Here is a 15122-nt window from a genome sequence, read left to right as displayed (position 1 = left end):
GGTGGTATTCATCCAATGTATTGCAGAGATCAGATGCCCAAACTGATAAACATCATTTGTGACATATCAAGGGGAATGAGTCGCATGTCGGCCCTGGTCGAAAATGAGTTTTACACATGTTTCTAAAGAGGATATTTAGAGCTTTCAGAAACTCAAAACCCCATGTTGATACAACTTTTCTTTGTGAAGTTACATCAATTTATCAATTGCTGAAAACAATATAAAACAAAAGAATTTTAACACTTTCTTTGCCATTATCTCAAAATCAATATTAGCGACATCCGACTCATTTCCCTTGATCGTGTCACATTTTAAAAGTGTTGAGTTACGGCCACCAATTTCTGCCATACAATGATGGTTTGAAATTGACAGTGTTAATAAAATCGATAGAATAGGAGTTCAGCATTACAAATCTGTTCAGAAAATGTGCTGAATCGAATGTGCATGGGTGATGGGCTCTCGGAACAATATCATGGCTGGAACTGGTAAGGAGGCGTGAGTGTCGGCTGTAATTCGGCGCTGTTCAGGGGGTTTGTATCTCTCAAGTTTGTCTTAATTTGTTTCAACAAATCAAATTTTAATTATCCATTGGTGCGATCAAAATATTAGAAATATTGCTACACAGGGTAGAAAAACAAATTTACTTTCTTTTATGTATATCTCAAAGCGACGTTTATTTTGTGGTGTGCACCCTTATACAAAGCTTGTCAGACAGCTTGTGACCTCCAGGATGATGTACCATGTAGGTCAGTCTGCATTCTGCAGTTACACAATTTTAGAGGCTGTCCAACTAAAACGTTGGTGAAGCAACCTGATACAATTAGGCCAAGGACAGTAATGGTGGAATTGTGATACAGGCAGAAATACAGCATAAAAAACATTAAAATACATAAGAGAAAAATGGGCATTATAAAACCTTTTGCAACCAAATGTGCGAGGATGTAATAATTTCAGCGATATTGTGTCTGGTTACTGGACAGGTTGTTGATGATAATAATTCAATTTTCAAGATTGACCCCTTTTTCTTAATTGGACCGTACTATGTTTATCCTATCAATCCGTCTTATCACAGGGCCTGATCTTCTTCAACATTCAACCTCTCCTTGCATTACTACTTTCAAGTTGTCTTTATGTCTAACTACCGTAATCATTCCAATAAGCGCCCACGCCCCTATAAGCGCCCAGTTTGCTAAAGGGTACCATTAATGTTGAAGTGACTGATAGACATTGATACAGTGAAATAGCTTGAGGATTTGAAGTCCTGTGTAAACTTGCAATACATTTACTGCATCAGAAAACCTATATATTATAAAGTAATATAATTAGGTAAACCAGGTAAAAAATAAGCACCCACCCAAAATGACTTCGTAAAGCGCCCTGGGCGCTAATTGGAATGAATACAGTACATGACCAAAGCAGGTGAGAACTTTGTGATTGCAATACACTGGCAGTAATGACATGTAACTGGTTATAAATAATCTTGGTTATTGACAATGCCAGATCCATAATAGAAGTGGTCTGCCCTCGATGTCCCACATTTACTCTAACACCCTTTCTGTTTTTTGGAGAAGGGAAAGGAAAGAAGGGAGAAAGTATGAAGATGAAGAGAAAAGTTGTTTGCTTCAGTCTGGTTTTGAACCAGTGTCCCCTCTGGTGCGGAGGACAAGACAGGAGAGAGTACTATGTGTTGTGCTGCCCGGCCAGCGTTTGTATGTGTAAATGGGCAATGAATGCATACAATTGACATCCAATTTTTAAGGCACAAAGGCTTTCATTTTTCTACCTTAGTTGTTACGCGTTTTGTGTTTATAGACACTATCGAATATACTCAACCGGAGCGGTATAACAATTGAAATGGCAGACATGTTGGTTCTAAGTTACAAGTGACAGAGGGATAGGTCTGTAGTTTGATCCCACAACCATTCACACCTATCACTTGTTTTACTGTATTATCATGCGAATTGCCCTGTAGTACCTTATGCTGGACAGAATTTCATTTAAATGAGGATGAGTGACTTAGTATTATAGGGTCTATAATCATTTAAAGTATTCATAAAAAGAAGGTGTGTCCTTTTTCTTTCCAAAATGTACTTTATAATTCTACAAATGTTTCAAGAAAATTGGATTCAATTATAATTCTTAGTTAATGAATAAGGTAGTAATTTATGGATACTTCCATTCATAGTATGCCAAAACGACATTGGTGCTTCATTGTGTTTTGAGTCTTAAAACAACACAGTCATGACAAAACTAATGTTAACTTCAGTAATTGGGACTATATTAAATAACAATATACTATCATGTTAAAGAATATTTAATTGAAGCATAATGGCTCTTTAAACAAAGTTATACATGAGGATTTAAAGAAGTACTGGTTCCATTGACATGCAACAGAGCCTAGATCCACATTTCGAGAGTCATCGGCTAATATTTCATTCAATTTATTTAAATCAAGTGCCTAAAAGCAGGTGGGCTGCAACAAACCTAGTATAGAAGGTTTAAGTATATTTTTGTGTTACACATTTGGGTTACGGTCTGAACCAAAGGCCCCACTTTCCGTGATAGGCACTAATACAAGTTTATTTTAATCCCTTATTGATATGCGTAGGCTTGGGCAAGTGTTAATTATGTTGTTGGTGCAGTTTCCGAAACAAGAGGTCCCACTTTTTATTATGAATAGCGTTATGTAATGTGTGGCCTCTCCATGTTTATTATATATAACCTTGAGTGTGACAATCTGTTATTTGTTGAATGTTAACTAGAAACTTCTTGGATTAATATGTAAATTAGACCATATTAGAATTAAATAATTGTAGCAATTTTACACTTAATAATAAAACTTGTAGGAATCAGATACTAACAGTGTGCTTCACCTGACAGATGCCTCAATCAATGCTTACACAGGACTGAATCCTAGTCCACACACACCTGCTCTGAGTGATTGAATGAAACAGAGCCCTCTATAGTGCCAGTGAGAGAAAGTAACGATATTAAACAGAGAGATGTAATGCTGTTCTCTTATGACCAAAATCAAACAGAAGCAGCGCTTAACCTTTCAACTTGACATAATGTCAAGGTGGGTGGCCGTTGTCAGTGTGCACATCATTATAATTCCGTATCCTATCTGCTGCCCTCTAGTGGTTGTTTTATAATTTGAAAGTAATCAGTAAAATTATAGTAGAAGCAGTGATTGACAATAAAATATGGCTAGTGTTTCTTGAAGGAGAATGGATTATATATACACAATTATTATAGATCAGGTTTTTTCTTTATGGATGATATTGAAAGCTAGCTCTTTAAAAAGCAATTAGTAAATTGTGTTTTCACATCTTATATTAAGTTGCAATTGTACATGAACATAAACTAATTTAATTTATTAGAAACACTTCTTGGAAAGCAAAAATAAGTTAAAGAGGACCATTTAAAAGAATGACTCAGTCTCTTAATTTGTAATTCTTTGAACCTTACTTACACTAATAGCGCAACGTAATGGTGAGATGGTGCAATTTTATTTACTGTAAGCCATTTACCTTTAAAATTCTAACAGAAAAAAACCCCACAAAACATTGTTTATTCTACTCCAAATTGAATTTTGTAACAAAAGTAAAGACAGACAACAGACATGATGAAGTGCAAATATTTTGATCGTCATGACCGTGAGGCTCATTTATTTTGTGCTTATCATATATGTGTCACCTGTCCTAAATTCTGTGTGTATGTATGGGTGGGTACATTTTGTTTTCCCTATTTAACTGAGACATGAATGAACCAAATTTGCCTGTGATCTGGTTACATAGTCAAAAGGGGATTATCCCCAGTTCCATTTAGTGCTTTATTTGTTTTATGTCTTGGCATGAAACTTGGATACAATGATTGTTGAGGTCAGTTCACCAAATTGCCCAAAATGTTCTTTGTGGTTGTGAAGGCTTGTGAAGGGCATGTTTATAGGTTTTATGTTTACTACATGATTGTAGGTTTTAGACAAGTTTTGTGTCCCCAGTTGACACACAAATGTCCCTAATTGGTGGGTGTTAGGCTAGAAATGTGTGTCCCCATTTGGTTGTTTTATACAAGTGTCCCCAATCGATACATGGTACATGGGTTGGGTGTGGGGGCGGTTGTGTTGTAAAAACCTGCAAACAATGATGCGCATATAAAAATATCAGAGCAACTGAGGACACCCCACAGCCAATGATTTGCCTGTGATCTGGTGACATAGTCAAAATGGGATTATCCCCGGTTCCATTTAGTGCTTTAAAGTGAATTTGATGAAATTTTACCTGTCAATATTACAATTTGTTTTAGATCTTGGCATGAAACTTGGATACAATGATTGTTGAGATCAGTTCACCAAATTGCCCAAAATGCTCTTTGTGGTTGTCATGCAACTTCAGAGGTGTGATCTCAAAGGTGCTTGGGTCCTTGGAATCAAAGGTCATCTTGAGGTAATGTGGAATCATTGTTAACAGTTGTGGGTTTTTATTAATTGTATTTTCATGATCTTTGTGTAACCCCAACATTTTAAATTTGAAAAAGAAAACAACTTTTTTTAAATATTCTAAAAACATTCTTGTGTTTGCTGGGCATTCGCCAAAGCCATATGACATCTGGTCTCTAGCTCCCTGTCCATTTTGCCATCTTCTGTAAATGAGATATTGTTGAAGTTGAAGAGCACTGTGTTGATTTGGATGCCCAAGGTCTTTGGTGAGCAACTTAACTGTCATGAATTCTCTTCTGGCGATTCTGTTTTGGCAATCCTGATTTTCATGCCATATTTTTCACAGGTATTGTTTAGTGCGATCCTGGAGATTGCTGTCCTCATCGCGAACGAAACATTGGTCATCAGCAAACAGAAGCTCAGTAGATTCTGTGTAAATTGGATTTGCTTGTGTGATTCTGTCCATGTTTATCAAGAATAGTTGGTATAATATTAATAATTTCCTGTTCTCACTGCACAGGCACTGCAACTTTTGAGAGCTCTAACATTATCCTGATTTGAATATCTAAAAGTTCCATGTAATTATGGTACTTGAGCTGCAAATTATCTCCATGAAATGCCAAATATTGGGGTGGTTTGGAATGGTGTTGATGCTTTTCAATGAAGAAGAAAAAATGGTCAAGTTTGGTATCAGAATAAATGTACAAGTTTGTTCTTTTCAAGTATGTAGTTGAAATTTCCTTTCGACGATAAAAATGGTAAAGAGACTTCGGACACCCAGTATGTAGTACCAAGCTCAGTATGTAGCACCTAGTATGTATCACTGCAAATAGGTCTCTCTCATTCTCACATGGTGATTTCATTCAAAGATGCTTTTAATTATAAAGCAGACATTTTGCCTTCCTCCTTTCATTTTTTGGCCTGATTACATATCTTTCATTTGTTTTAATTCAGGAAGTATGATTTCATAGTTGTAAGGAATAATGCTTCTAGAATTGTGGCAGTGACACAGTTGCAGCTGATATTAATATTGTTAGATTGTGTTATGTGAGGTAATTTTACCTTTTAGCACTCGCTACTTATGTGTAAGGGATCTCCATTAACTTACTTTTGTCATTTTGAAAAATTCTATGTCATGATTTAAAATTTTGTAAGTGTGGCAGACTTTGGCTTCAAATGTGTTAATCATGAGAAAAGTAGGGCAATCATGTTACTATTTAGTGTGTATAAATGCAAACACATTGATAATCGAGGACACACACACACACACATGAGAAATCTCTGTTTAACAGTGGACACACATGATATGTGTTACTAATAGGTGTTACTAGATCATAAAAAAGCATTGTAAACTATGTATGCAATTGGAGGTCTATCGTGAGTCTGACTTCATGGTAAAATAGTCCATGGGAAGGCAAATAAAACTCAAATGTTTGTGTCTGCAGTTAGTTAGTGAAAGCTCAAATTGGTGTATGACTTTGTTGTAGAGTCTTCTCCCCCTGCACCTCCTATGGCTAAAAGTGCCAAAAATGGCATTAATTAAAATGTCCTCGGTTGCTAGGGGTGTAGGGCATGTACATGATTGTAGGTTTTAGACAAGTTTTATGTGTCCCCAGTTGACACACAAATGTCCCCAATTGGTGGGTTTTAGGCTAGAAATAAGTGTCCCCATTTGGTTGTTTTATGCAAATGTCCCCAATCGATACATGGCACAAGAGGGTGGGGGTCGAGTGTGGGGTGTGTGTGTGTTGTATAAACCTGCAAACAGGGGTGCACATATAAAAATATCAGAGCAACTGAGGACACCCCACAGCCAAGGATGCCCATAGTTCCTGCTACCTACACGCTTGTTGTGAACAACATAAAAATGCATCAGACCATGTCTCATTTGTAGGGTCATTTGTCTCATGTGGATTAAAAATTCTGATTTGGGGGCTTAGCTTTGCATGAGCAAGGTCCTTGGTTAGGTAGTAAAAAGTTAGGTCCTTATTTGCAGATATTTACAAATAGCAGTGTCTGGTTTTTGTGCAAATGCATACTAGTGGTTAAAATAATATCAATAAAATTAGTTTTGTATGTTAACAAATTCCGAAAAAAACACAAGGACTACATCAGAAATGTGTACTGATGTGTCGTCATGTATTTATCATCATGTGTACAGGAAAATAAGAAAAATGGAATTGCTTGCTTCAAGCTATTACAATGGTAGGAAGAAGAAAAAAGAGTGTCAAGTATTGCCAGGTTACTGTAGATTGGAATATTTGCTACAATTTTATTTTTCAAAAATAAATGTAGAAAGCCAAGAGTTTTCATGACAGGAATTTATTAACTTTCAATCTGTCTTCAGTTGAACTTCCATGAAAAAGGGAAAGAACGTGGTAAGAATATTTTCATAAATTTCATAAATTAAGCGTACTGCTAAATCATCTATTACTAAGAACATTGAATGTCAAGATTTTTGCAGCGGAGACAATTTTCAAAATGAAACCATTGTTGTGTAATAGCAGACAGTGGTAGACTACTTGCAGTTGGAAAAGTGTATTGCATCTTGACAAAATGAAATCTTGCCATGTTTGTGAAAGATAAAATGCAGTGAAAAATTGACAACGCAGGGATCCCCTGAGCAGTGTTACCATTGTGTACCTGCCTGCCTGCATGCTTGCTTGCTTGCCTGCTGCCTGACAAGTTTGGTATTAATGCAGCAATATGGCTTCAACATGAGGTGAATGCAGTAGAAAAGGACAACCTTTTATCTGTTGGAGACGTCTATATATTTGTAGAAATAATGTAATAAGGGATGAGTAAATTATGAAAATAACAGCAGAATAACATGAGAGAACAGATTTTGATCTATCTGAGTATAAACATGTCAGATCAGATAGTATATTTTTGATGCTTTAAACACACTGAATTCAGCAGAAAGATATTTTTTGTTACAGCAAAATAATATCTTCAGTAGCAAATAATAATTTTGATGCTAGATATTTTCTTCTTAGAAAACAATGTTAGGGTTAGTAGGAAATACTGTTGTAAGACAAAGCAATGTAAAAGGTTCAATAGGAAAAGTTGCCTCCAATAGAAAGTAGTGTAACAGGTGCCAAAAAACCTGTTTAGTGGAAAGCAATGTTTATAGGGAGGGAGCTGTGCAAAATACTATCTTCAGTTTATAGCAATGTTAGTGTGCCATAGAAAATACTGTCTTCAAGAGAAAATAGAATTATGGCTGCTATATACTGTATGCGGTAAAAAGCAATATGGGCTATAGAAAATACTGTCTTCTGTAGACAGCAATGTCATAAATGCTCCAAATATTACTGTCTTCCGTAGAAAGCAATGTCATGGATGCTACAAATATTACTGTCTTCAGTAGAAATCAATGTCATGGATGCTACAATTACTGTCTTCAGTAGAAAGCAATGCCATGGATGCTCCAATTACTGTCTTCAGTAGAAAGCAATGTCATGGGTGCTCCAATTACTGTCTTCAGAAGAAAGCATTGTCATGGATGCTCCAATTACTGTCTTCAGTAGAAAGCATTGTCATAGATGCTTCAAAATTAATGTCTCCATCCAGTAGAAAGCAATGTCATGAATGCAACAAATATTAATGTCTTCAGTAGAAAGCAATGTCATGGATGCTACACATATTACTGTGTCCAGTAGAAGCAATGTCATGGATGCTACAAAAATAACTGTCTTCAGTAGACAGTTATGTCATGAATGCTACAAAAATTACAGTCTACAGTAGAAAGCAATGTCGTGGATACTACAAAAATTACTGTCACCTATCGGAAACAATTTCATTAATGCTACAAAACTTGCTGTCTCTAGTAGAAAACAATGCCATGGATGCTACAATAATTAATGTCTTCAGTAGAAAGCAATGTCATGGATGCTACAATAATTGCTGTCTTCAGTAGAAAGCAATGTCATGCATGCTGCAAATATTACTGTCTTCAGTAGAAATCAATGTCATGGATGCTACAAATATTACTGTCTTCATTAGAAATCAATGTCATGGATGCTCCAAATATTACTGTCTTCCGTAGAAATCAATGTCATGTATGCTACAAATATTACTGTCGTCAGTAGAAAGCAATGTCATAGATGCTACAAATATTACTGTCTTCAGTAGAAATCAATGTCATGGATGCTACAAATATTACTGTCTTCAGTAGAAAGCAATGTCATGGATGCTACAAATATTACTGTCTTCAGTAGAAATCAATGTCATGTATGCTACAAATATTACTGTCTTCAGTAGAAAGCAATGTCATGGATGCTACAAATATTACTGTCTTCAGTAGAAAGCAATGTCATGGATGCTACACATATTACTGTGTCCAGTAGAAAGCAATGTCATGTATGCTACAAATATTACTGTCCTCAGTAGAAAGCAATGTCATGGATGCTACAAATATTACTGTCTTCAGTAGAAATCAATGTCATGGATGCTGCAAATATTACTGTCTTCAGTAGAAAGCACTGTCATGGATGCTACAAATATTACTGTCTTCAGTAGAAAGCAATGTCATGGATGCTACAAATATTACTGTCTTCAGTAGAAATCAATGTCATGTATGCTACAAATATTACTGTCTTCAGTAGAAAGCAGTGTCATGAATGCTATAAATATTAATGTCTTCAGTAGAAAGCAATGTCATGGATGCTACACATATTACTGTGTCCAGTAGAATGCAATGTCATGTATGCTACAAATATTACTGTCTTCAGTAGAAAGCAATGTCATGGATGCTACAAATATTACTGTCATCAGTAGAAAGCAATGTCATGTATGCTGCAAATATTACTGTCTTCAGTAGAAAGCAATGTCATGGATGCTACAAATATTACTGTCATCAGTAGAAAGCAATGTCATGGATGCTACAAATATTACTGTCTCCAGTAGAAAGCAATGTCATGGATGCTGCAAATATTACTGTCTTCAGTAGAAAGCAATGCCATGCATGCTATAAATATTACTGTCTTCAGTAGAAAGCAATGTCATGGATGCTACAAATATTACTGTCTTCAGTAGAAAGCAATGTGATGCATACTCCAATAATTACTGTCTTCAGTAGAAAGCAATGTCATGGATGCTGCAAATATTACTCTCTTCAGCAGAAATCTTATTGATGCTTTCAATTCAATTCTTCAAATGAGGGAAATTTATTAAGTATATATAAAGGCCTCCAGCCCTAAAATACATTGAAAATACTTTTTTGATTGGGAAGTAAAGTATTGGATAAATACAAAAATGTTTTGTAGAAAGCAATGGTTCTGAGAAGCTATAAAAATATAATACCATACAAATAAAATGAATGTAGGGATTCATAATGTATGATTTATTTCCACCAAGTGAATCTCAAGGTGCCGTTGTGAAGCGGAACACAACATTTTTACCATGGGTAAAGTACTTTGCTTAATATTGTTTCACTGCATTTATATGTTCCAATTGATTGGAATACTTTGTTGATATATATATTTATGACAGCTTAATTAATATGAATACTATTGTTAAATTAGCAATGGATCATTAATTTTCTGACTGAATTCAGCCAACTGTAATTAACACTAATTGTTGGTATTACATGTAACTGCCTACATTTGGTAATAATTGACTAGCAGTGTTTTTTCTAATAGCTCATGGACATACCTATTATTTGTAAAATAAGATATAAAAAAGGGAAATAACAACAAAATCATTAAAGCACTGTGAATGAATCTAGTTTGTTATTAGAAAGACCTGGGTGAAAATGTTAATTACATTTTGCAAATATGCTTTAGAACATTTATATAATATTTGCTCATTTTCATTTGTATTACATGTTGGGAGATAAGAGAGGAAGTTAACTTTATATATGTATTGGTTTGGTACCTTTCCAATATGTGAAGTACATAGGGCATAGAGATGAAAACTGCTAAATACATGTTTATGGTGTATACATTTTGAAAGCAAACACAATAAAAATTCAACAATTTGGAAATAATTTCATCATAAATCATATTTGGTTAAAGCCATAATGAACAATCTTTTAAAATGGGTTTGGTCAATATTTTCAAACCTGATTTTTTTTGGCATATTTGTAATATTTACACATGTACCAACTTACATTCATAACCTCAGTTATATACGCAAAACATTTGATCCAATCAAAAGAAATTGATTGCCTGACCACGTAATTATAACTCACAATGACTCCTGGAATACACTAAGACGGGCTACAATGTATAGGCCTATACGCTAAGCGTTATGGCAACACACATGCCTACATGATGCCGTCGCGTTTCTGTGATTGGTAGCTCTTGTTGTCAGAGCTAATGTTAAATTCGCTTGGTCGATTTTTTTGTAGGGTAGGTAATAACAATAATTAAAACTGGTTATATTTAACAGCGTTTTATGACATAAAATAACATAAAATGCCATTTTGATTTGATTTGAATGACAATAATAACTTTGCACCGTCTATTTTGAGTTCATTTTGTGAAATTGTTGGGTTTTGTTTTAGGCCTTGGTATTTTTCTTCAGTAATATTTAGGTATCCATAACTTTGCTTTCTACTGAAGACAGTAATATTTATAGCATCCATGACATTACTTTCTACTGAAGACAGTAATATTTGTATCATCCATGACATTGCTTTCTACTGAAGACAGTAATATTTGTAGCATCCATGACATTGCTTTCTACTTAAGACAGTAATATTTGTAGCATCCATGACATTGATTTCTACCGAAGACAGTAATATTTGTAGCATCCATGATATTGCTTTCTACTGAAGACAGTAATATTTGTAGCATCCATGACATTGCTTTTCTACTGAAGACAGTAATATTTGTAGCATCCATGACATTGCTTTTCTACTGAAGACAGTAATATTTGTAGCATCCATGATATTGCTTTCTACTGAAGACAGTAATATTTGTAGCGTCCATGATATTGCTTTCTACTGAAGACAGTAATATTTGTAGCATCCATGACATTGCTTTTCTACTGAAGACAGTAATATTTGTAGCATCCATGACATTGCTTTTCTACTGAAGACAGTAATATTTGTAGCATCCATGACATTGCTTTTCTACTGAAGACAGTAATATTTGTAGCATCCATGACATTGCTTTTCTACTGAAGACAGTAATATTTGTAGCATCCATGATATTGCTTTCTACTGAAGACAGTAATATTTGTAGCGCCCATGATATTGCTTTCTACTGAAGACAGTAATATTTGTAGCATCCATGATATTGCTTTCTACTGAAGACAGTAATATTTGTAGCATCCATGACATTGCTTTTCTACTGAAGACAGTAATATTTGTAGCCTCCATGACATTGCTTTTCTACTGAAGACAGTAATATTTGTAGCATCCATGACATTGATTTCTACCGAAGACAGTAATATTTGTAGCGTCCATGATATTGCTTTCTACTGAAGACAGTAATATTTGTAGCATCCATGACATTGCTTTTCTACTGAAGACAGTAATATTTGTAGCATCCATGACATTGCTTTTCTACTGAAGACAGTAATATTTGTAGCATCCATGATATTGCTTTCTACTGAAGACAGTAATATTTGTAGCGTCCATGATATTGCTTTCTACTGAAGACAGTAATATTTGTAGCATCCATGATATTGCTTTCTACTGAAGACAGTAATATTTGTAGCATCCATGACATTGCTTTTCTACTGAAGACAGTAATATTTGTAGCCTCCATGACATTGCTTTTCTACTGAAGACAGTAATATTTGTAGCATCCATGACATTGCTTTCTACTTAAGACAGTAATATTTGTAGCATCCATGACATTGCTTTCTACTGAAGACAGTAATAATTGTAGCATTCATGACATTGCTGTCTACTGAAGACAGTAATATTTGTAGCATCCATGACATTGCTGTCTACTGAAGACAGTAATTATTGTAGCATCCATGACATTGATTTCTACTGAAGACAGTAATATTTGTAGTATCCAGTAACTTTAGTTAGACAGAACCTCGGCCCAAAACAAAACCCTTCGATTTCACACAATGACCTCAAAATAGATGGTGTGAATTATATTATTGTTTAACTAAGGATTTTTGGGTAATTTTGTACGCGGGTACCTGAAATTGCAAAAAAAAAAAAGTTAAGGTTAGATTATTTATTTTTTCGGTTTGGAGTGTCCCTGGACCTAACGCTAAATGCTAGGATCATTCATGGTTTACAAAATAAAGTGTTTTTAATATGCAAAGTGATGATTTGTGTTCATGTCGTACTCTTATCAATGATTTCAAACATGTCAAAATGGATACAAATTCAATTCAAAAGCAGACATTTTTCGGGTAACCTGATGCTGGCTCTCTTACCCAAATCTCGGTCGGGTACCTGAAAACCCGACTGAAACATTACAGAGCAAGATTAAATGAAAGTCATATTTAAATCTAAAATAGAATGCCACAGTTAAGCAGCTAATATTAATATAGTAAGTGAGTTTCTTTCATTTTACCTCATTCATGTGGCTTAAAATGATCAGTTGTTACTAAAATTGGACCCAAATGCTATTATTAAGGCTTAAACCATACCACACTGCACAGTTCCAGTATACATCAAAGAGTGATTATTATCAAAAAGATTTTGGCATTTTCATCACTTAAAATATTCCCGGTTTATTGAGGCCTGGGAGTGAGTGAAGTATTCCAGACAATATCATAATGGAGGTACATACAACCCACAAGATATGGGTTTATTATGTGGGGCATTGCATCTCATTTCCTTTGCAAAAAACCCTTTACAAGATTGATGTAAGGATGTGTATAGTGATGTGTTTAGCATTGCACAGAATAAAAGGTTTGTGTGTTTGCAACTGATTAGAAGCAGAGTAACATGGTTGACATCATTTTACTGCATTTGAAAGAAAGTTTACTGTGTATATTATACAGTCCAACCAACCTCCTTTATCTGGATTTCTACTGTAGGAAGACATGTTATTAATAAAACTTAAATATGCATGCTCTGAAACAGGACAAATCTATGTTGCATGCAACACTGAGATACCGTCTTTCTGTGTTATTACCTCATATTGAGTAACCTTCTATTAAGCACTACGTATTAAGTAATCTTTTATTTAGCATTTCATACATTCAATTCGGAATTAAGCAATATTCACATATACAGATTTTTGCGGCCAATGCTTAGTCCCATCATGGCTGGATAAAAGATGTTGGACTCTAGTCTATTTGTTGGTTTTATTCTTTCTTGACCCTTTTTCAATATGAAAAGAGGCATAAGATATGTTTGTTTGCTTATTTGGTTTGTTTGCTTGTTTGTTTGTTTGCTTATTAAGAGATCAAGGTGGCATTCAGCAGGTAGATTTTGTTAAATTTCTTCCTCTAGGCTCAAATTTAGACTTAACCTCTATCTTTTGATACTTACCATTTCTGTGTCATGTTGTAATATTGACCGGGTGATTGAGCGAGGTAGCTAGCCAGGTTTGACTAGCAGCTTGCTTACTTGCTGCACACATACACACTGTAGTTATGTTTCTTGTGACCTACACAGTGTTTTATTATCTAGTGTTCTTGTCAAACCAGCCTGTGTTGTTTAATGACATACATCTGAGACGCATTTTACATTACATGACCTATAAAGAGACAGGTATCTATGCTGCTTAGCATGCCATGCTTCTCAGCACTTGTGTGGGCATATGTGACATGATTAAACAAAATGAGTTGTTTGCTGCAAGAATTGATTTTGAGAAATGGAAAAACAAATTTTGCAGTTTCTTTTGTTTTCTGCAACGTTCACTCAGGAAAGATTGAGTTATATTTGATGGGTTTTTTAGTATATCAAGACCTGATAAATGGACAAGATTTAAGAATGAGAAGTGATAAAACAAAACAGAGTGACGTTTCAACAAATGCTTCACATTTGCTTGATGGCAGCACAAATGTCCTATCCAATGTATTATGTAATATAAATATATTATCAGACTAGTCTTGCATCATTGAACTTTAATCAGTGTTTGATACAAGCTTGAGATGACTCTAAACATTTTTTATACATACTGATTTATCAGTAAATGCTTGGAAAATGTCTCATTTTACAGACACCGTTTTTCCCCAACTTTTAATGAATGATAAGAAAAGAGTAGCGTTTTGTTTGTAGAGAGGAATTCTACTTCTTGACAGGTCTGTGTATTTTACATTATGGTTGCATTTTCCAATGCAGCATGTTATTTTATATTAATAGTAATTTCCAAGGACAAAGATAATGTTTACTGCTCTCTGTTCAATATTTTATTTGGCAAATCTCCCAATGTGTAAAATAGAGAGAGCATATATTATTACCATCATGCTGACATATAGTTTGTATTTGTATCATCTCATTTTAAAATGTGCTAGAAAATGTATAAACTGTCATAAATGGGCTGAAGTATTCAATGCTATTTTTAATGTCTAATTTATGATAGTAATAGTAGGATTCAAAATTGAATTTGTCACATATGACTTGAATATGCACAGTGTGAATGTTGCTAGACACCTTTAAAGTTATTATTTTCATGGCTTAATTCTTTCACAAATATAAAACCATCCTGTATTAGTAAAACAAATTTAATATAAGTCAAAACTGTTTTGTGATTAATCCCATTATACGTTGCATATATCACGCTAACGGTATCTTCGTTTTATGTGACAATCCTCT

General features: G+C 34.6%; 1 protein-coding gene across 8 annotated transcripts in view; it reads left to right on the top strand.

Moving 5' to 3' along the window:
- The window catches only part of LOC140152513 (regulator of G-protein signaling 7-like), a 130404-nt gene that overhangs the window by 29293 nt on the left and 85989 nt on the right, over positions 1 to 15122 (top strand). The gene's annotated exons all lie outside the window — the stretch shown is intronic.

This window comes from Amphiura filiformis, chromosome 5 (genome assembly GCF_039555335.1).
Source record: "Amphiura filiformis chromosome 5, Afil_fr2py, whole genome shotgun sequence".
NCBI classification, from domain to species: domain Eukaryota; kingdom Metazoa; phylum Echinodermata; class Ophiuroidea; order Amphilepidida; family Amphiuridae; genus Amphiura; species Amphiura filiformis.
This window is presented reverse-complemented; position numbering and strand designations above follow the sequence as displayed.